The following is a 22,642-nucleotide window of genomic DNA, read 5'->3' as shown; positions in this document are numbered from 1 at the left end:
GAGGCAGTGGCGAAGAAAGAACGAGGAAGAGAGGATCAGAATAAAAGACCAGTGTGTGTGTGTGTGTGTGTGTGTGTGTGTGTGTGTGTGTTGAATGTGTGTATTTTGCATGTTTTTAATGTAGAAGATTTTTTTTTTTACTTGCACCCTCCAACAGCGCAGTGTTGCCGTGGCGGATGAATGAAGCAATCACATCTATTCTGAAACCCAAGAACACACACACACACACACACACATTCAGACACACACACATTTAACACCACCATCAAGCTCCATATCTACTTTTTTCTCCCCCACGGGTTTTCCTCTTTCTTTACGACGCACTCACTGAACAAGGCCCCGCTAACTTTTTCTCCTCCTTTTTCTTCCTGCGTAATGAATATCTAAATGAGCTGAATGATTTTTGACGTGACACAACAGCCTGGATTTAACTCTGTTAGTGTTGTTTGTTGGGGAGAAGGCCTGGCAGGCAAACGGGTTCAGAAAGCACAATGTAATTAGAGAGGTATGAAATATCAGACAAGCTAATCACCTCATACGCCTGCCAGTCAGGCCTGAGTCCAACACACACACATACACACGCACACACACTGAACACACTAACATACTGAACACATATGTGCTAACAAAGTCAATCAGCAGCAGCACACAAATACATGACCATGCATGTTAGATACTCGACACACACTCGGATAATCACAACAGACCACCGCCTGGACTTTTCTGTTTGACCTTGACACACACACAGACACACAGACACACAGACACACACACACACACACACACACACACAGTACACAGCATGGAAATCAGCCAAGCTCTCTGTGGAAAAAGGTAATTATGTACCAACCATATTCATAACATTTTCCTGTCACGCATTTAAGAAACACTGCCTCTTATTGGTCAGTTTTCACAATCACACACATGCACATGCACGTACGTACACGCACGCACGCACGCACGCACGCACACACGCACACAATAAGCATACTTAAACATGCAGCCACACATAAATAAACCCTCACATACATACTGTATACGCTTACGCCGTCTAATTTACAGTCACGCACACATTCACGTACACAAGAGGAAAATTGCTTGTGCATTATTCCAGAGCCAATCAACTTTTATTAGGGCTGTGAATGTTAATTGGCGAGCCGTGCTCGGAAAACAGAAAACTCATTTCCTCAGACTAACAAGGTTTCATCGTTTTGGACGTTTCCCTTTCAGCCCTGTGTTTTCTGGCTCATTCCTTTTGTTTGACAAGAGATGAGCGTTCCCCGTTTTTTTGTTTTTTTTTTCTTCCCGGGCCTTGATGGGAAAAGTATGTGCTTGGCATTGTATACTCTTTAGGCAACGAAAATATGTGCTTTTATGTGCAATTTTGCTCAGCGATTGCGGTAACGAAGGAGCACAAGAAAGGCAAACATTTGACGGACAGGAATGGTATTATGATATTTTAATGTGCAGCACAGCCGGAAAATATTCCTGGTGTTTACACTTCTTGTTTTGAAGGTTTTGACACTTTTTGGGTAGGGATGGGATTTTTCTGAGAGCAGATTTTCATTCTTTTCTTTTTTTTCTTTGTTGCTTTCATGATGACGTTGACAGAGTAAATAGGAAACAGATAGAAAGCAAAGCTGTTATCGCTCCTGCATGCCTTTTCTCTATCATTCTCCATTATCTATCTCTTCTTTCCATCTATCTACCTAACTATCCAACTATATCCACAAATCTATCTTATTTATCTTGACGATTTGCATCTCTTTTATAGCGCCCTGCTCTCTGTGGACTGCTGACAAACAGAGTGGAGAATGATTACAAAAAAATCAAGAAGGACAACAAGATAAGGAAAAAAAAACATTGAAAAGTCATATTTCAGAGGGGTTCCACGGCTAATAAATCTTTTATTGTTTTGTTTACCCACCATGATATTTATTTGTTATTGCTTCTAACAGAAGGAAAGCCATCCAAGTCAAATAAAAGCCATTATGAGACTGTGTGTCTCTCTGTCGGCCTTTATGACTCCAGCTGAGTGACTGACACCAGCTCCGGGAGTCCACGGTTTAGGCCGCCATAATAAACCAAATATGTCACAAGGCTTGAATAGAGTTTTCATCATACGGTTGGTTACTGGTTACCCATTTGTGCAATTGGTTTTAGGGTTATGGAATTGCTTTGGGCTACATTTTGGGAGGTGTAAATTAAAGATGGAAACCTCAACATTTAACAGGAAACTAGAAAATATAAAATAATTTTAATGTGTGCGACAGGATTCAAAAATGTGATACTTACATAAAGTCAGTCTTATAAATGTGTTTGAAATAATTGTTTCCAGCTGCACAAGACAAGTTTTTTTTTTTGTACAAATACTGAGGTCTTATCAGCTTGAAACAATGAAGATCTTTCAAATTAAATTCTGGTGTGGTTACTGGCAAAACACTAGCAATGCAAGGGTCACAAAAATGTGAAGAAAGGAAATGTTTTGACATAGAGAGGCTGAATTCCAATCCCTACCAGACACATGAAGACAAATTTTAGGGACAAAAAATGTATAATTTATTATTTACTTTACGCAATTCCTGAACAGCGAAGACCTTAAATTCTCTGGGATCATAGTTTCAAATCTTATCAATTTAATGAAATATTCATTACTATATGTGCAACATTGAAAGTTAAAGATTGGGGGGAAATAATGTATTTATTATTTACTAAAAGTCAAGTCTGATTCAACAGAACTGACTGACAACATAAGCAAACACAATCCAACTACAGATGTTCTGATTACCACTTTTTCCAAAGCTGATTCCAATACATGAACTTGGGCATCGGCCGATGCCAAGAACCGATCTCATGACCTTGTGTTGAAGAAAATCAACAGCTCTATATTCTAGCCCGTTTCTGTAACAAGAAGCCAAATAAAAAGTGTAAAAATTGAGTTATATACTATCACTATTATATCTTATATTACATACTGTAGATAATACCGATATATTCATTGACTGCTAAGCACGCCCTGGTCATACCATTCATGTGCACAAGATAATCTTCATCATATTGATTACATTTATAATATTCTGCTCATTAGTTCCATTGCTGCCCAAACGGCAGATTCACTGCACATGGCCTCTGAGATCGGTAATGTTAAACGCACACAGCCTCTGATGTGATGTTAGTATGAACCCACTTCATCATGGGGCGCATGTTGCACTCAGTAGGCCTCAGACTACCAGCTAACGAAAACAACAATGACAACATGTTCTGATTTAAATGTTGCTAAAGACTTGATTGATGTACAGAGAAAAAACAGAGAAACACAGGACTCTGTTTTTCTGTTCAAACTTTAGCAGTAAACGTGTTCATGCAGGACCCAACTGTAAGAGGCTGATGGAGAAAATAGGCTTTCAGGGCCTTTAACACTAAAACAGATGTCAGTGGCTGCCATTTAGCACAGTTTTGATATGACCCTTTGTACTGGCATATATTAAAAATAACTCGTATTGTCTGTATCGGAACACATTCAACATTCAGAGCTACGTTATGTTTTTATGTAAACAGTCGTCTTCCTCCTGTCCCTCTGTGAGTCATACCTGCTGACCTTTCAGTGGAGCCGAGGCTATCAGGAACAGGAGATTGGCCTGTGGCCCTTGAAAAGGACAATCGCTGATGGACTAACCACACAAACACAAACCTACACACATGGATCATTTAGATAGCCGGGTGGTTTGTACACCAGTGTCTAGCATTCTGCACCAACATTTCAATTATTGGATTTAGCCTTTTTGGTCCTCCTCTATTGCCACAGCATTTGAGGGAGCAGGCAATTAATCTCCTAAAAATTCTATTAAAGAGACGGATGGCTGTTTGAATTATACATCAGTTCTATTAGGATGACAAATTCTGTAAATTATAGTGATGCTGATTATGAAAACAAATGCATATCTTTGGAGGAGCTGGGAAGAACTGATGGAGACAAGAAAAACAATGCAAAAGTTCACTAAAGTTCAAGTGAGCTGGGAGAAAAAGACGAAGAGGAAGAAGAAAAAGCAGCAAAGAAAGAAAACTAGCCTTCCATTATCCTTTCCATGTTTGTCATGGCTTCCTAAGTACTGTGTGATTGATTGAATTTTGACCAAATGTCTTCCAGACCTTCCCCATTTCACCACACAGACCCCCCACCCTCGGTTAGAGTTTCCCCAGCCAAGGCCTCTCCTCTCTGGGCATGCTGACTCTCTGTGGCCCCTAGAAGTCTGGAGGGATTGAAGATGACAGCAAGATCCTCCTGGGGTTTGGGTGGTGATGGTGGTGGTCGTGTTGTTGCATGTGTGTGTGTGTGTGTGTGTGTGTGTGTGTGTGTGTGTGTGTGTGTGTGTGTGTGTGTGTGTGTTTGTGTGCTCCTGGCGATCACCTCCTCCATATTAAGTTCCATTATTCATGTGAGGAGAATAATAACACTTGCCAGGTCACCCTTTGCCACTTCGGATATTACTATTAACCCTTTAACACACACACACACACACACACACACACACAAAATGCTAAATAGGCCACATTGTGCCTTCTTGAATAGTGGTGTTAACCCTTTAAACACATCATGCATGCAAACACACATTTGCACCCACATCAGCTACACACATGCATATATAAAAACAGACATGCGCGCATACATCTATTTTTTCTCTCTTTCAATCACAGACCGAATGACCCTTTCTCCCGGCTATCTCACCCTACACTTTTTTTGTGTAACTGTAGACACCAGATATTAGATGGATCCGCCCTCAGGCTGGTCCAGATATGAGCCAGGGCCACTCTGAGCCATTAGTCTGTGAACGTGGGGAGTGGAAACAGGCCCGTTTGATTCCACATGGCTTTGTGTCAGATGGCATCACAGGAGGTCTCAGTTAGCCGGAGATGACAAGCAGGGCGGCGAAGGTGTGTGTCTGTGTGTCAAAGGGAATTTGTGTGTCTCTGCGTGAAAGAAGCAGCAGGCAAGTGAGAGTACGCCGGTGACAACATATGCATCTTTGTGTGTTTCTGTGCGTGTCTTTTATTAAAAGAAGAGCGACTGCAGGGAGAGAAAGAAAGAGAGAGAGATGACCCTTGGCTGGGCTCCAGGGGAGAGATGAAGAAAAGAGAGGAGAACGAACGGGAGGAAAATTGAGGGAGAGGAAGAAAAGGGATTGAGAGAGAAGACAGAGGTGGCACAATTTCTTTTCTGAAACCTGAGAGACCTTCAATGGTTAGCTCGAGCCTCTCACTTCTCTTCCCTCTGCCTCTCTTCTTCTTCTCTCTCTTTCTTTTTCCACCCCTCCCACTATCTCTCTCTCTCTCTCTGTCTGTCTCTTTTTCTCTCCCTTGGGGGCTGTAACTGCATTTAATATTGTTCCATAAAGAGAGTAATAAATATCGACTGCTGGCTAGCTCATATTCCGCTTGTTTTTTAAGGCACTCTACTGTAGGGTAAGACCAAAGTCATGCAGCAGGTATTACAGAACTTACAGCTGTCCTGTGACAGTAATTCAAATATCCTGTGGTATCTGTCACCTTTGGAACTATAAAGTGTCCTTTATACCAATTTAGCTTTAAACTGTTAAGTACTGCCTTTAAAGGAGCAGCGTGTAAGAATGAGGGGGATTTAGAGGCATCTAGCAGTGATGACTGGAGATTGCAACCAGCTAAAACGTCTTCAGTTAGAAATTCTTCAGTTTTCATTGTCAGGGAGGTTTTGTCCAGAGGACGAAACATCCACAGAGGTCTCTATTTCTCCAACACAAACAAACCAGGAGATTAAATCAAGCAGAAAATCTGAATAAAGCAGTTTCCTGTTACAAATCAGTGTTTCTACATTGCTTTCATTAAGTGCCGCCGCTTGGTCAGTGATTTCGGTGTCAGACAAAGACGCAAAAGGTCATCTTTCCTAACAGTACGATATGCCGTCAAGTGGCGTCAGTTTATACTGCCACTAAAATGCCACCGGCAACGATGTAATATAAGGAGCTATAAGTCCCTCGAATGGGTGGGAAGTGAGGGAAGTGGGTCCAACAAACCCCAGACTTTCACCCAGGAGCTCGCTGTTTGTTTCCTGTATGAATAATAAAAACTAAATACGAAGTGTTTTACCGACATTGTAAGTTTACTTTGGAAGAGACAGTATGCATCTGATGAGCAGAAACTGTACATTCTGTGTAAAAAAAAACAGAGGAGTATTTCAAAAATGCATTTAACAGGCATAATTTGACACGGTGAGTTGGAACATCAACAGCAGACGCATGAGGATACCTTGTGGGTGAAGTGTTGACGTGAAAGTAAACTGACCAAATGGCGATATTTGACAGTTTTAGACGAGAATCTATTGACAGTGGCTCACATCAAAATGTAAATGGCCCTTCCTAGCGCCACTGTTAACTTTGACTCTTCTGGGCTACTGCAGAAACATGACCCTGCAACATGGCAGACATGTGAACACTGGCTACGTAGACATTAAGAGCTCGTTCTACAGTTCGAAAACACAACAATTCTTATTTTCATGTGACTTTAACCAAATAAAATATGCTCATTACATTATATTCCCTTCCTGCCAATATATCCCCCTAAATCCCGCACACACAGAACCTTTAAGTCACAATAGATATATGAAGATGTTTTAATGCCTGGGATAGCAGATCGTTTAAATTTATCATTGAGGCTGTAAAAGCAGAATAACTTGTTCATTTCATGCTATAACTTTAAATGTTGACGACGCTTTTAAAACTTTCCTCTCGCTTCTTTTGGTCACATTGCAAGAATAGAAAAATGAGCACAACACTCCACTGATAGATGAATGGATTTTCCATCGCTGGTAACCACACAGTGGGCGTCGGCATGTATTCACATGATATAATGAATATAGAGATATATATATTATCACACTGCAACAGCACACAAGGAGGTCTGCTGTTGGGATGTGGCATCTGAGTGGAAATAACTCAGTTTTAGCCTTTATATACTCTTAACGGTTATTTTCTTGGGCAAGCTGAAAAGGAACTTATAGCAACTTTTTTTCTAACCTTAATTTACCCTGGGAAAATATACTGACTATAAATGCTGCATTTTGGCAATGGCACAGACATATACAGCTCCATGCATTCAAAACTGGAACCTTCCCATTACAACCACGGTCTTCTAGTCTTGGCTGCAGAGTTACTCCACTTGAGTGATTCTGATTCGTGCCAACAAACCGGGGGGATATATTATCCAACATGCTGGCAGTGCATTGCAGACAGTAGGACTGCAGTGTGGGACTGACATTGTTTTTTTTCTTTGACATTTTAAAGTTGTACAGCTCAAAGTCATTTTTCATTGCCAAATTTTTGTTATTGATTTGGCCTCAAAACTGATGATGTACTATGGACTCAAGCGCATTCTATTTTTCCAGTTTTTTTTTCTTTTGGCCTTCAAAGTTTTCAAATTCTTGTTTAATTCCCCTTTTTAAAATATCTGTTTTATTGTTTTATACATTTCACATCTCTTATAATTGTTAGTGTAGTGGAGGAGTTGGAGGCTCACAGGTGATATCTAAAAACAAAACAAACATGCAGAGTAAAAAGATATCTAACTATAAAAAAAAAGTAAGAGTGCAACAATTACAGAATGAGTTATTGATACAGATTTTGAATTGTTCTGTTAATTGTTTGTTTACATCTTTTTTCTGACCGAAGTAGAAATATATCTTTATGTATGAGATGTGATACTGGGTGTGTACAGTTACCAAAAAAAAAGTACAGAGAATGAAGAATATTTTCTCTATGTTTTACTTTTACTTTAATTATCATTATTATTATTATTATTATTATTATTATTATTATTATTATTATTATTATTATCATTATTATTATCAGAATGAGAATCAGAAATACTTTATTGATCCCTGAGGTGAAATTGCCTTTAGTTACAGATGCTCCCATTCAAGAGTCTTAAAGAAGTAGGAAAGTGTAGAATATATCAATAAAATTTAAACATAAGTACTAATATAAAATAAATATACCTAAACACTAAAGTATAAATATAAATGTACATGTTGAATATAGCATATTACACATTATTATTATATATGTATTATTCATTAGTATTATTATTTGAAAGGACTGAAATGTTTGGATATAATAAAATGATTTAATAATAATGTATGATACTATGAAAACAATATGAAAAATATAATTGTAATTTTAAAACAGTAAATAAAAAGTAATTAGTTGACAAGGGAGCCCATTTCCCTACAGTACCCCCCATCCTTATCTTCTGATATTACTCTCAGGTTTATCCCGCTGCCACATTACCCCTACCAACCTTGCTCATCTCACCCAAGTCCTTGTGCAGTTCTTATAATACATTTTTAAGGTGTGTGTTTTTCGGACAGCATGTTTTCCCTGAAAGCTTGATCTTTACATAAGATAATAAATGTAATTTTTACAGAAAGTGTTGCTGCAAAAAGCACTTCCCATCAGACACATATTGCCTTCAAGCTTGTCCTCTGTGTCCTGGTGTACTGCAGTATAATGGAGGTCACTCAGAATGGTTCTTTCATATTTCTCCCCCTTTTTGCCTTTCTCTTCCCGGTCTTTGTAATTCTTCATCAGTCTTTTGACTCGGTGCCCTTGCTTCGTCTTGTAACCCCCGCCTCATCCATCCTCCTCCCTTATTCAAACCCACCCACCCTCTGCTCCACTCCCTGTGATTTAATTAAGTGGGCGCTTTATGAATAAAAATATTGCCCCCCTCTATTGATCATGGTGGACGGAAGGATGACAGCCCGGGCTGGCTGGGACGGGACGGGACAGGACAGCCACTCTCCTAACTCGCTCCATTACACTGATATAACTAAATGTGTGTCTTTGTGTGTGTGTGTGTGTGGACAGGTGTGTGTATGCGAGTGACATTGTGTAAGAATGTGAGTGGGTGTGTTTAGAGTGCAGTGTGTTTGTGTGTGTTTGCGCGTGAAACAGCCATCGGGGAGCTGTAGCATCTAAATCAAACTAAGCGTTCTCAAAAGCTCTCCTGGGCCCTTGCAAATCCTCCGTTCGAGACACACACCTACATAGACACACACACATTCCTCAAACGCCTCGTTGATACATACACTGCATCAGCATTATAAATGGACATTGTCTGCACTTTTCGTTCCTCTCCCTCTCTCCCTCTCTCCCTCTCCTCCTGCTCCTTCCCCTCCTCTACCCATCGCTCTCCGTAAGGCTGTAAGTATCTATTATGTTTTGTCGATACTGTAATTAAATTGGACAGCTTAATGCAATTCTCTGTGATCCATAGGCCTTTATGGATATAAAAGCTTTTCTGGCCCCACGCCCGAAAGACGTCCAACAAATTTAGATGAGTTACTATTGGGGGGAAAAAAATTGTTGGAGAGGTTAAGGCAGCGGGGCGCACACATGGTCATTTGTAATTGGCTAATTCACTTTAATGTCCCCGACGCCATTTTGTTTTAATATATTTTCTTATTTGAATTGTCATCTGCAGGACTAAGCGATATTACTACTCTGCTTCTCTTTCTTTTTTCTTTTTTTCTTGTTAGTCCTTCCTTTTCTTCTGGTGCTTTAGCTAAGCGATATTGCAGGCTCTTAGGGACATTTATGGAGCTAATAAAACTTCAGCAGCAAAGGATCAAGAGACGACGTTAGAATAGACACAGGGAGAAGAGATAGATGGAGGGAGGAGAGGGTGGATTAACAAGAGGGCGAGAAAAGATAGAAACAGACTATAGTGTGATAGATGGAGGGACGGTTGGATGGATATATTGGAAAGAGACAGATGGAGGATAATTCTTTGTCTTTCTATTGGAATAGATTTAGTATCTCACATGTATATCTAAGACAGGGGACAATGCCTGACTACTATATCTATTTTTAGCAATCTCCACTAAACCACAATCTGATCACTATCAACTCAACCAAGTCCTTTAAAACTAAACCCAACTGTGAGCACACTTTACCAGCAATGATGCATATGCTCCTTTTACCCTTCCAAACACTGCAAACTGGCTTGATTTCTTAAAAAAAAACACCAGAAGAAGTTACAGGTTATGCTTTGTAAGAAAATGACCCAAAATTCAGCAAAAAAGAAAAGAAAAATGAAAAACAAACAAAAATGGTAAAAGAAAAAACAAAACAAAATAATAAAATATAAATGTATACATAAAATAGCCTAAACTATATTGTTGTTGTTATTATCAGCATTAATATTATTATTATTATTATTTAAATATTTAATTAATTTCTATATTTTATTATCTCGTAATATGTCGCCCCCACTTGGCAAGAGTGGGTCATCTCTGGCCAAGTTGATTATTGCCTTTTTAGCCATTTTTAAAAAGAAACTAAACCAATTCAGGCATCTGAACACAGCACATAACAATCTATGTCGTCCCAGGTTTTAAATGGTTAAAGTACAGTATGAAATCAAATAAGCAATACATTCTGATTCATTTGAAGAAACAAGCTGCCAAATCAAAACTAATATGTGTCTAAATGAAAGCAGAATAGCTTTAATAGTATTACATTAATTACTGACATGACAACAGTTTAAGTGCTGTGTTTCTTGGCTTATCTGCTCTGCTCTGGAAGCCAAAGAAAGCTGAGGAGTTTTCTCAACTCACAGAGGATTTCATAATCCTTCAATTAAGATTAAAACATGAAAATAACAAAAAGTGGGTTTTAATAAAGGAGCAGGGACAGCTTATCTACTCTGTAGCATCAAGAGGATGCAACGTCAGCTACATACCAGGCAGTTAGATGTTTTCTTTCAAAAACTTGGCAAGAATAATAAATCATATTGGTGGTGACAAGAAAAGGTTGTGTACCTGCCAACAGATACTTGCACTCCATTTATACATGCAGTGAGTAGATACACATGTTAGTTGTAGTGAGCATAGAGTTTGAAGGACTTTCTTTAACCCTTTGATATAAATATCAACAGCTATAGGTTGCTTCTTGAACTGAACAAAAAAACTGCCAAAATGATTGTCTATGCTTACTTCCTTTTTAAAATAAATAAATAAATAAAGCCTTACATTTAAAGGGACAGTTAATCCCAAAAATATTTTTTTTCCTCTTACCTGCAGTGCTTTTATCAGTTTACATAGATTTGGTGTGAGTTGCAGTGTTTGAGGTATCGGCTGTAGAGATTTCTACATTCTCTGAAATAATGGAACTAGATGACACTGTGGTGCTCAAAGCGCCAGAAAACATATATTTGAAAAACTCAACAGAAATTTCTCTTTCCAAAAAACAGACAGTGGAGCAGTTTCATGTAGGAACAATTTTCCTATTTTTCAGGAGAAAGCGTACGTACTCTTGCACGAGAGCAGAACGCACATGACAGCAGGGGATGTAAACACTAATGGCGTCCTCTTCAGCTTAGCTGAAACACCATTTCAAGTAACCGGGTCATGATTTCTGGAAAGAGATGTTGAGTTTGTAATGTATTTTTTGGCACTTTTCACTGATATTTTCCACACTGCAACTCACACCAAAACAATCTATACTGATAAATAGCACTACAGGTAAGAGGGAAAATATATACTCATGATTTGGTGGTGAACTGTCCCTTTAATTGAGCGCATGCACACATAATTGACACCTTAATGAAATGGTTTCAATGAAATCCAATACATGTGCATCAAAAAGAAAAACTAGTAATGGATTGTCACTTGTGAAATGATGATCTGAGCGAGAAATGGATTTGAAGCATTACGAATGCTGGAGGATTTAGGCTGAAGATTCTCATTCGGAGAATGGCCAAAGCTCCTTGACTAAATGGATTTGTTCTTTGGGAAATTGTTTAACCAACATAAGGCTGTTTGAGAGCCCCTTTAGTCCACACACAGTCGTCTAAACCTCTCATTTGATGTGCCAATCCTTGCTTATCTGCAAGTTGTATCAATAACTGACATGAAAAGAAATGGATTAAGAGATGTTGGATTTAAAAAAGCAGAGGAAGTTTAAAAAAAAAAATAAACAACTGAAAACATCACAGAGCATCGTATTAACAGGAATAAATCCTCTTACCGGCTAAACACTTCTGGTAAATGGCTGGTTAAGTAAATGGTGGAGCACAATAATAAATGGCTGATGTAGGAACATAAGATTAGTGCTCGCTATTAGAACGAGGATGAACCCGATGACCCGACGTTTGACTCTTTACCGAATGGCTGAATCGGTCGTCATGGAAGAAGAGATGGACATGTTTTGAAAAAGATGGGTTTGTTAGAAGGACTAAAATAGGGAAAGAGGAAAGACAAGGGGTCGACAGGAGGCAAAGCGAGGGCGTCTGAGGCTGACAAGTAATCAAGAGGTGGAAGAAGGAAAGGGGATGAGGGCAGTATAAGGAAGGGTGGTGGGAAACATTGAAGGGAGCTGAACTGCGTTTCCATCAAATACTTTTGGTATAGTACATTTGAAGTCAAGAGTAACAACTACAAAGAGGTACCTAGACCCTAGATCTGTTTAGCATTTCCGTCTCAGACAGTGCTCTTACATGTGGACGGGGTTTTTGTCAATCACTGCTTCGTCCAGCAGCACTCGCTGTATTTCTTTGTTCACCAATGACACAGAGTGACCTCTGCACCCCGTTCATCATACACAAAGCGGGGCTGCAGGCTGGAGTGAGAGCCTGTCTCAGTGGAATATTTATAAATTTGTTTGTGCATTGAGTCCTTGTCAGACAAGAGCAGGGGCTAAGTGCTGCCTGAGCACACTCAACGAAGCTCCGACACGTGTTTTTCTCCAAATGACGATTAAAATACACGCAGTTCACATAATCTGATTGCAATTAATATCATTTTTTAAAAACGCTTCAGGACTGAGATCCGCTCAGTACTAAAAGTGTATGTGATCCAAGAGGGACAATAAAAACAGATGCAATGTTCAAAAATGTAACATTGAAATTTAAGGTGTGTTGATGGATTCAAGTTGTCAACTCAGTTCCACCTTAAAAGCTGAATTAAATAATTTATTTTTCAGTCTACAGCTGCTGCTAGAGGCTGAAAAACATCCTTCCATTTTGTAATTACAGTTTATTAATGAATAAAAAACTTGTCATGTTATGAAGAGTGGTTAAAACCAGCCACAGCACAGCTCTGAGCACAGAGTGCTGATTCTCTACTGACCAATCAACGGACTGCAGTGTTTCTAGCTCGTCTTTTTAGTACCTGATCTGTGGGACAGGTACTCCAACTGAGCAGTGACCAAAAATGGGGATGATCCAAAGGTACTAAAGGTACGAGCCATAACTTTTCACAATGGAAAGGCAAAAAATGTGTGACAAAGTGAGCCGAACCGACCTGCTGGCCATTAAAGAAGGTGGGAAGGAAGGACAGTGAGCCAATCAGTAGGGGTGGGAGGATGAAAATAAAGAGAAAGGTTGGTTTGAGTAAAGGATAGACGGGTGAAGGGGAGGTGGAGGTATGGAGAGAAGAGAGGAGGAGGTGTGAAAAAAGAAGCTGACTGTGGCGTTTTGTCTTTATAAGCATCTGGGGAGCACCTCAGCACCCATAAATAATACACCGCAAATTAGCAGATTGGATGGAAGAAGGGGACTGCTGCTGCTGGAAGTGTGTGTGTGCTGCAGACATGCATGCATGGCAGTGAATATGCGCTGCTGTATGTGTGTGTTGTCAGTTTGTATCCATATTAAACACTGCATGTTCAGTACAGCTTCAGTACAATGTGTATCTTTGAGGTTGTTTGTGTGCTTCTGTAAGTGTGTGTGTGTGTGTGTGTGTGTCTGTGTGTAAGGTATCTCTCTGAGTTCTGATCTGTCTCTCAGCAGGTCAGCGTTGTCAAGGTTACTGCAGGCCATTTTGCCGGTGGGCCAATTAACTTTTAGCACAGAAACAGAACAGAACAGCGCAGGTGTCTCAACGGCGCCGGGGTTAGCGAGAGACAGAGTGTGTGTATATGTGTGCGTACATGTGGTGTATATGTAGTATTGAAAGAAAGCAACAAGCAGAGAAAGGATGAGATGAAATGAGACCGTGTGTGTGTTTATGAAAGAGAGGGAAGCGAGAGAAAAGAAACAGAAAGCCTTTGTTGTCTCTGTGTTTGGCAAATAGCTGCGTGGCCTTTCATGATGCTGAGTGAAGAATACAATTGAGGGTGAGATGCGGGCAAATGTGAGTCTGAGCGCAGCAAGACGTAAGGGATTCGAGGCTCCTGTGTGCCGGAGATGACATTATGTGTTCCCTTGCAAAGGTTGACGCAGTCCCTCGTGTGCGAAGGAGGTTTCTTGAGCCGCTTTGGTCCAAAATCTCATAATGTAACACGAGAATGTCGGGAAGCTGATCTGAAAATTGCCTGATACTAAATATCCGGACTTTGTTTTCTGAAAAGTGTTCTTACTTCTTAGTACTGTAATTAGCACTACAGTGGTGCTCTAGCATTACGAACGTCATGACAAAGGAATTTAACCCTTTGAACTTTGGGCTTTTTTGCTTGGTTTTCATTGTCTTATCTGGGCATGCCAAGTTTTGTTAATTTAAGGTTCAGTAGTTTTTTTTATGCTAATATGATACTGATGTGATACTAAACAAGTTCTAGTCATGAGTGAATTATGAAACCATGGGCCCCTGGACACAGATGTGCAAAAGGTCTCACCACCTCTGCAATACAATAGCAAGACAGAGAAATTTTGTGTGTCTTGCTATTTGGTTTGTAGTCATGTTATGTCTCTTTGCAGTTTTTTGTGTCTCCTTATGGTTGTTTTGTGTCTTTTTGTAGCTCTTAAGGGTTTCTTTGAAATAATTTAGTTTCTCTTTGAGGTACCTTTGTGTCTCTTTTAGTCATCTTCTGTCACTTTCTGGTCATTTTGTGTCTTCTAGTGGTTATTTTGTGTTTCTTTGTAGTTATTTGGGGCCTCTTTGAGATAGCATTAGGTCTGTTTGGGATAATTTTGCGTCTTTTATGGTCTTTTTGTTTGCTTTGCAGTCATTTTGTGTCTCCTTCTTGTTATTTTGTGTCACTTTGTAGTCGTTTGGTGTCTCTGAGGTAAGTTTGTATAATAATTTTGTGTCTTTTTGTCTTTGTTTTGCTTTGTAGTCTTTCTGTGTCTTTCTCTTTTCCTGGTCTGTGCAGAGTTTAAAACAATCTTGCCCATATTATCAAAAGGGTTCTCAGTAAATACCACTTGTGATGTAAATTCCCACCATTAAAAGTCATGGTGATGTATTTAATAACAGTTTGTATTTCTACTTCAAACATGGATGTACAGACAACAATAAAGTATATTTTTCAATCCTGAAGAGATTCTTTGCGGCATTGGTAGTCATGTTATTCCATCCAGCATATTTTAAGAACCGCTTGAAAAAAGTTAAACTATAAATAAGTTCAACTAAAACACAAGAAACTTGTGCTCCAGAAAACCACCAAGCAGCAACACCAAGCTCCTCATATCATCATCTCATGCCTGAAAAACACTTCTAATTGTCTCAACATTCAACTTTGGCATTTTGCAACAACGTCCTGAACGCACAGCCAATGCACAGAAAGAAAGGGAAGCTTTTTTACAATAGTTGTGTCTGTCTGAATGTACTTGGTGAAATAAAGTGATTGTGATGGCTAACAGAGCAGACTGTCATCCTCCCTTCCCATGCAGCGGTGGGCTAATTCCTCTGACAGACTGTCTTCCACAATGGCTACTGGCTGCTGTCTTCTTAGCCTGAGGGCCTGTCTGGTTGAGTGAGAGTTTGTGTGTGCATGTGTGTGTGTGTGTGTGTGTGTGTGTGTGTGAGGAAGAGAGAGAGTGAAAGAGAGAGAGATACAGAAGGAGAGAAGTTGGAGAGATGGAGAAAGGAATAAAAGAGACAACCAGGGAGAGGGAAAGCACTTTTGTGTGTTGTGAGTGTGTGTGTGTGTATGTGTGCGTGTGCGTGTGTGTATGGTTGCTATGCCGTCTCTAGGCCCTAATCTCTTTAGTAAGCCCCGTGATCCAGTTAGAAACAGCGAGTGGCTAATGTCAGGGCTAACTGGAAGAGAGGGATCTATGCGAGTGTGTGTTTATAAATGTTTGTGTGTAGCCTTCGACTGTATCCATGTCCTTGTTGAGACCGTCGGGGTCTAACTGTAAGAAAATTTGAGTGTTTGTGTACCGCTCGAATAAATGTTATCATGCCTGCAAACATATCCAGCTCTGTGTATGTGTGTGCTTGGTTTTCTCTGTGTGTGTTTGTGTGTGTGTGTGTATGTGTTTGTGTGTGTGTGTTTCAGGGTGTGTCTGCAGAGCAGCAGCACCCATTAAGGCTGAGAGATTAGATTGAGTGGATCCAGATTCTGCACTATTGTTCCTCTCCAGCAGGCTTTCTCTGTGGTTGTAAAAAAAAAAAAAAACAGGACAGGTGCAGGAAATGGTTTTTTAGTTAATTTGCCTGGTCAAATCAGGGTTAAAAAAGAGAAGAGAAAAGATAATTGGGATTAACATCTGGTCTGCACTGAGAAATTGCAACGTATTACAGTGATTCTTGCTGATCAGCAGAGTTACGAATGTAGTAAATATGATTTCCAAACAGCAAAAGGTAAGAAGTGTAAGCAAATTATTCCCCTTCTATTTTTTTCTTAATTTCAATTTGACTACCAACATGTAGTCTGCAGCAGACGTGTTTTCTGTCAGTTGTTGAGATTAAAGATGGAAGCTTAGATTTGCTGTTTTTCAATTATTTGTCCCAACTTGTTTATTACACAACTTAAAAATCACTTTGTTCATGTTCTCTGATTCTACTTCTCATTTGGTTAGAAACCAAAGAATCACCAAACAGGTGTATTTGCCATCTTTCCTACTTGACTTTATGTTTTTGCTATTTTTTGATAGACTACAACAATGCTGTAAAGCATAAGAAAAGCAGAATAAAAGGGGACCGACTCCATATGAAGACAGGAATTGTGGCAAACCAATATCGTACTGAACCGTACATTTATCATATCACCAAAGCCTACAGAGAGGAATAAACAGACATGCAGTTGACTTTTATGACACCAAAATATCCATTCATCTATTATCTGCTAAAACAAAGTGAACATGCGAACTCCTCAGAGTGGAGCCGAAGCTGGCCTGCAGGTCATAACCTGGATACCTGTTGCTGTGTGGTGACAGTGTTAACCACTGCACCATCGTGCTGCCCTTTTTGAAAAAAATGAATTGAATAAATCATAATATGTAACAGATTTAAATATGACGGATCATGTTCACGTAATTCTACATCTTGAACAAACAAAATATGTCCATGTGAAAATCAAAAACATTATATAATAACTAAACCGATCAAACGTGTTTTTCTATCAGTATTTATCCCAAATAGCGTTAATTTGATTCTGGCCCAATAAGTCTGAAATACTAAGAGGCTGTATATTATCTTGGTATGTGATGGTGTGTAATATATGGTACATTCAGAGCGGCATGTAGATGAATGTTGTAAATGTGCTGGAAGCTGTCGTGGCATGATTAAAATGGACGTGGTGATCAGCAGTTTTGTCACAGAGGGTAAAAGTACAGCTAACTCACCCGCTGCCATAATAAACGATAAGACGCTGACACAACGGGAATGATGAACACTCTGAACTAATGACGGCTCGCTCGCTTACACGCATGCATAAATATAACCGACCCTTTTTGGTTTTTTTCTTTTCATCTCTGCCTGTTTGTCTTCTCACCTCCTTCACATCTGTCTCTTTCTCTCCAATCAGTTACTGTTGACGCCAAAAAAAAAAAAAAAAAAAAGAAACCTGTCCTTCAAAAATCAAATTACACCATTCCTTCATCCTGGAAAACTCTGCACCCAAAACACCTCCCGTAACAGCTTGGAAGCGAATGTAGACCGCCTCAAATGTTGTGATATGAAAATCATTCATGCCTCGGGGGAATAAATGGAGAGGAATAAAGGATGGATGTGGACAGACAGAAATTGAACCAAATTCTCCCCTCCCACCCAATCACGCTGCATCACAAATCACAAGCTCTGCCGCTAATTCAGGGGTGTTACGGTGCACAGGCCTTGGCATATGGCATATGGAGTGTGTGTGTGTGTGTGTGTGTGTGTGAGTGTAGAAGAGTGTGTTTGCATATTATAGTTGGGAGATGAGGGAGGGAGAAAGAGAGACTGAAAGAGAGAGAGAGAAGGAAAAGATGATTTAGGAGTAATGAGAGCCGGTAAAATCATGGTGCCCAGCGGCATTATGGGACTAAATCTAATCTGCTAATGGAGAGGGGGGCGTGGGCTGGGGATGGGAGCGTGATGGAGGGAGGAGGAAGGGGTGGAGTAGGAGGGGAGACAGATGTAGAAGGGGAAGGACGGAAAAGGCAGGAATGAAGGTTGAGGATGGAGGAATGGATGGAGGGCAAGGAGGACAGAGAAGAAGAGGGAGGAGGAATAGAAGAAGAAGACAGGATGAATGGCAAAGGCGGAGGATGCTGAGATTGAAGACAGAGACAGAGACAGATTTTAGAACCAAAAGACTAACACCTTCTCATCCCAACTCGTCAAATACCTCCGCTTTGTCATCGGACCTACAAGCCAAACTAAACTTCTCCAAAATAAACTTACAAGATAGGTAAAACCGAGTGTCCAGCGTGTATCATACCACCACGAGAACCGCATAAAAAACAAAGAAATCCAATAAACTTTCTCAGGCCTAAAAGGGCCAAAGCTCACAGTCATATTGCTCAGCACACATTATTTCCACTCACGCTCCTGATTTTTGTCTCCTGACAAAACGGTAACATTTGACGGGTTGGGTTGCTGCTCTCTGCCTCTAAATCTGAGTGGTATCATACCGCTTTGAAGGGTGCCAATTTAAGTTGGAGCCTAATGCCAACATCACTGACAAAGTGACAGTATTTGATGAGATGGATTGTTATCTGCTGCATATTATGCCACCGCGAAAGGTGCTTTGGTGCGTCCATGTCTGACGCCTTCATCCACTGGCAACGAGCGGTACTTGATGAGTTGGGTTGTTGCCCACTGCCTCTAGATTGACACGTCCCATTAGTGTCATACCCCTGCAAGAGATACGTCAGTGCATCGGGGTCTGGCGTTAACATAACTGACAAAGCAGCGGTATTTGATGAATTGGGAGTGAAAACAGGCTGAAAAGACAGCGACTAAAAGAGGTCACAGAGGTGAAAGAATGACGATGATACGATTAGTAGAAGAGAAGAAGCAAGATAAAGATGAAGATCCTGGAGAAGAAAACCACACGAAACAAAAGACGAGGGGAAAATATTACAATGATACACAAGAAAGCAAGAATGCAGAGAGAGGAAAAAAAGGTCAAGGACAAAGTGAAATGGTGGGAGGTGAGTTTGTAGTGTGACGTGTGTGTATGTGTGTGTGTGTGTGTGTGTGTGTTAGAGAAATAACCTGAGGTGGAGGCATTGGGAGGGCAGGGCCCTGGAGAGCACAATCAGCACATATTGCTATCACATGGTGCAGAAAAATGCTCTTTTTCTCTCTAACACACACACACACTAGCATGCAGATGGGGCAAAGTTTGCTCACCATACATGACGTACGTGCAACAACACCATCCTCACTGTTGCTGTCTCTCTGCCACACACACACACACACACACACAATCACACACCCACACGCTCTGCAGAAGGCAGCCATTGGGAGGTAATTGCCCCAGACTGTTAATGTTTTCCAGGATAAAACTACACCAGCCTTTACAAGGTCGGGCTAATTTCACAACTTTACGTCGTTACCTCAACAAAATGGCTGACGACCGCACTGCAACCACTCCAAAGAGACACAACAGAAAGGAAGCTAGAAGTAGATTTTGTTCAATACATCCAATTCCTTATTTAAATTTTCAATAAGATACGGGATGACGCTGCAGTTTGGTGCATGATTTGGAGGCTTTTTTATTTTTTCAGCTGGGTGCCACCCATGCTGAAGATGTACAGTGAGTGCATCCTGCAAGGTGCTTCGATAAAACATTTATCCAAATTTATCTTTAGATTTCTATCTTTTGTAGTATAGTTTTGCAGAAATGAGTCGATGTATCGATCAGTTGGTTCAGACAGGGAGCAGAAGCACTGCAAAATGCACCGAAGCTGGGAAGCTAGCCACAGAGCTCCATCAGCTTCTCGTGAGCTGTACGTATCACTGCAGCACATTTATTTCATATCTGGTCTCTTTTCACTTCTAAATAGCATAGTTACTAGGGCCCAGTATCACTACTGTGTTTCTAAATATGTAGGCCTGCTCAGTCCACGTATTTGTCAGTTGTGTCTAAACAGAGAGGGAGAGAGACAGATGCACACACACAAATACACACACAAGAAAGCAGAAAGAAAGAAAACCTGACAGAGACTTAGCTCTATGTGCGATAAGGAAAGAGCAGAGAAGAGCAGAACTGCTTGTTTACTGCAGCTTCTTCAAAAATTGCATGTTTGCTATTACAGAAAGAATTTAGTACCCAAAAATGGCACCACTGGGTACTGGAGCCGAATTTGAGATACCAGCACTTGTGCAGGTATCCATTCAAATATGAACAGTACTCAACCCTAATTTTAATGCAGAAATGATTCTTGAAAGGCTGCAGAAAGAGCATATGATGATCAGAAAAATAATAAGGATGCTGAAAGTCTCCAGTGAAAGCAAAGTAAACTCACCTCACTCAGACTGGGTGGCCTGCTCTGCAGTGAGGAGAGCGATTGTCAGACTGTCAGATTTTATTGTATTGTACTGTATCATATCATATTGTTTTAAATCATTTTCATGACTCATGTGTCTGTGATCATTTCAGTTTATAAATACAATCTGAAGTTGGAAATTGAACCTTGGGCCGCAGTGGTAAACTTCTACACGGGTTTGAAATCCAGACACACTGTGAAACTGCACCAAAACCTCAACAATCTGCTATGAGCAACACAAACAGAGCAGAGCCGCATGGCAACTCCATTATCTTGATAGTAAACAGGACCCCAGCTCTGTAAATTGCAGTATCTAAGCTACGGCATCAACACACAACAACTAGCTAAGAGGTCCAAAACATACAACACACTGAGTATTGTACTGCTGCATTACTGCATTACTGTGCTGAACAGCCCTTTACCTCAGAGAAACCTTCACTTAAACACATTGAATGTAACTCGAACTCTTAAATGACCTCTTTCACAGTTGATAGCTATAAAAAAAGACATTACTTCCCCCGAAAACTTTCTCCCAGGTCCCCAAGAGTGTAGAAAAAAAGTCCAACCTCCCTATAAATCAAACTTAGACGATGGTCGACCATTATGTTGGCAATGACACTAAACAGCAGCGAGACACAATGTCAAGCTCTAACGTCTTGTGTTTGGCCGTTTGATTCGCAGGTCGGTAAAAGAAAACACAGATGCAACATTACACTGCAGCTTAGACAATTACACCAAATTACACTGAAACTCCGCAGCGGCTCGTGTGTTTATGAGGTAATGTACAGTTTCAGTACATGAGATTGTAACCGCGTTCCCTTAGTCATTCAGGTCACAGGCGCGCTGCCGCAATCAAATCGCCATTACGGTGTCGGGTGTTACAGCTGAGGGAAAGCAGACGAGAAGAGATAGGGTCGAAAGCTCAGTTAATGAATGAATTACAACAAAAAAGCTCTCTTATTTGAATAACTTCTCTGGGAATTGAACATGCAAAATCCACTGCTGTGCAATATTGACACAGAGTAGAAAAAGTAGGGCAGAAAGTCGCCTGATGGAGCTCAAACTAACCGCACCCGGCAGGTAGGCCGTCTGGATCAGAGCACCTTGCCCGGCAGGGGACACCAGAAGGGTTTTCAGACAGTAGATGGCGCTGTAATGCTTCTCTGTGCTTCTTTCTCAGCTCAATCAATGCATTCAGATCACTATCACACACTCTGCCTGCTCATCAACGTCAGTGCCTGCAGATCACTGAGAGACAAGGACTACTCCTCCTTCTGACTGTTCCCAACTCACGTTAAAGACTTAAGGGAACCGAGTGTTTGCTGTCAGGGCTCCTCAGCTGCAGAACAACCTGCCCGAGGAACTCCACTTTGCTACATCAGTATTTTCTTTTTAGTCACTTTGAATCTTTATCTAAAGGCTTTCCTATGATTCCACTTTAAAATGTTTAGCTTTATTTTATTCTATTTCAATGTCAAAATGAACATGCATAAACAAACTTCCCAATCATATAAACATGAAGACTTTTCACGCTTGAAAAAGAGCTGTATACATACAACTATGTTTGTCATTATTATAATTATATATTTGTTTTATGAGAATATTGTAAGCACCAGCAAGTAATTTCCTTTTATTTGTTTATTATTATTATTATTATTTATAATTATTCATTTTGAAAATTACGTGTTTTTTGTATGCTTTCTCTTTGTTGTTGCTAATTTTCAGGTCATTTTCCTCTTGTACTTTTGAAATTTTTGCTGATTAGTCATACCCCCCCAATAAAACCCCCCAAAAAAACCCCCAAAAACAAAGGCACATCCCAGCCACTCCCCTACTCTGTAAAATAAAATACAGTCCCTAAGTGTTATAGAAATAAACTATTTTATCATTTTCTTTTCATTATTGCATTTTCCTTGTGAACAGATTTTTTTGTGGAAAGTGAATGACTGCTGTGTCCCATCCTGGTGAACTT

General features: G+C 40.2%; 1 protein-coding gene across 1 annotated transcript in view; it reads right to left on the bottom strand.

Moving 5' to 3' along the window:
* Positions 1-22,642, bottom strand: part of slit3 (slit homolog 3 (Drosophila)) — a 334,139-nt gene that overhangs the window by 168,688 nt on the left and 142,809 nt on the right. The gene's annotated exons all lie outside the window — the stretch shown is intronic.

The sequence above is a fragment of the Plectropomus leopardus genome, chromosome 8 (assembly GCF_026936395.1).
Source record: "Plectropomus leopardus strain MGB_pleo_1.0 chromosome 8, ASM2693639v1, whole genome shotgun sequence".
NCBI classification, from domain to species: Eukaryota; Metazoa; Chordata; class Actinopteri; order Perciformes; family Serranidae; genus Plectropomus; species Plectropomus leopardus.
This window is presented reverse-complemented; position numbering and strand designations above follow the sequence as displayed.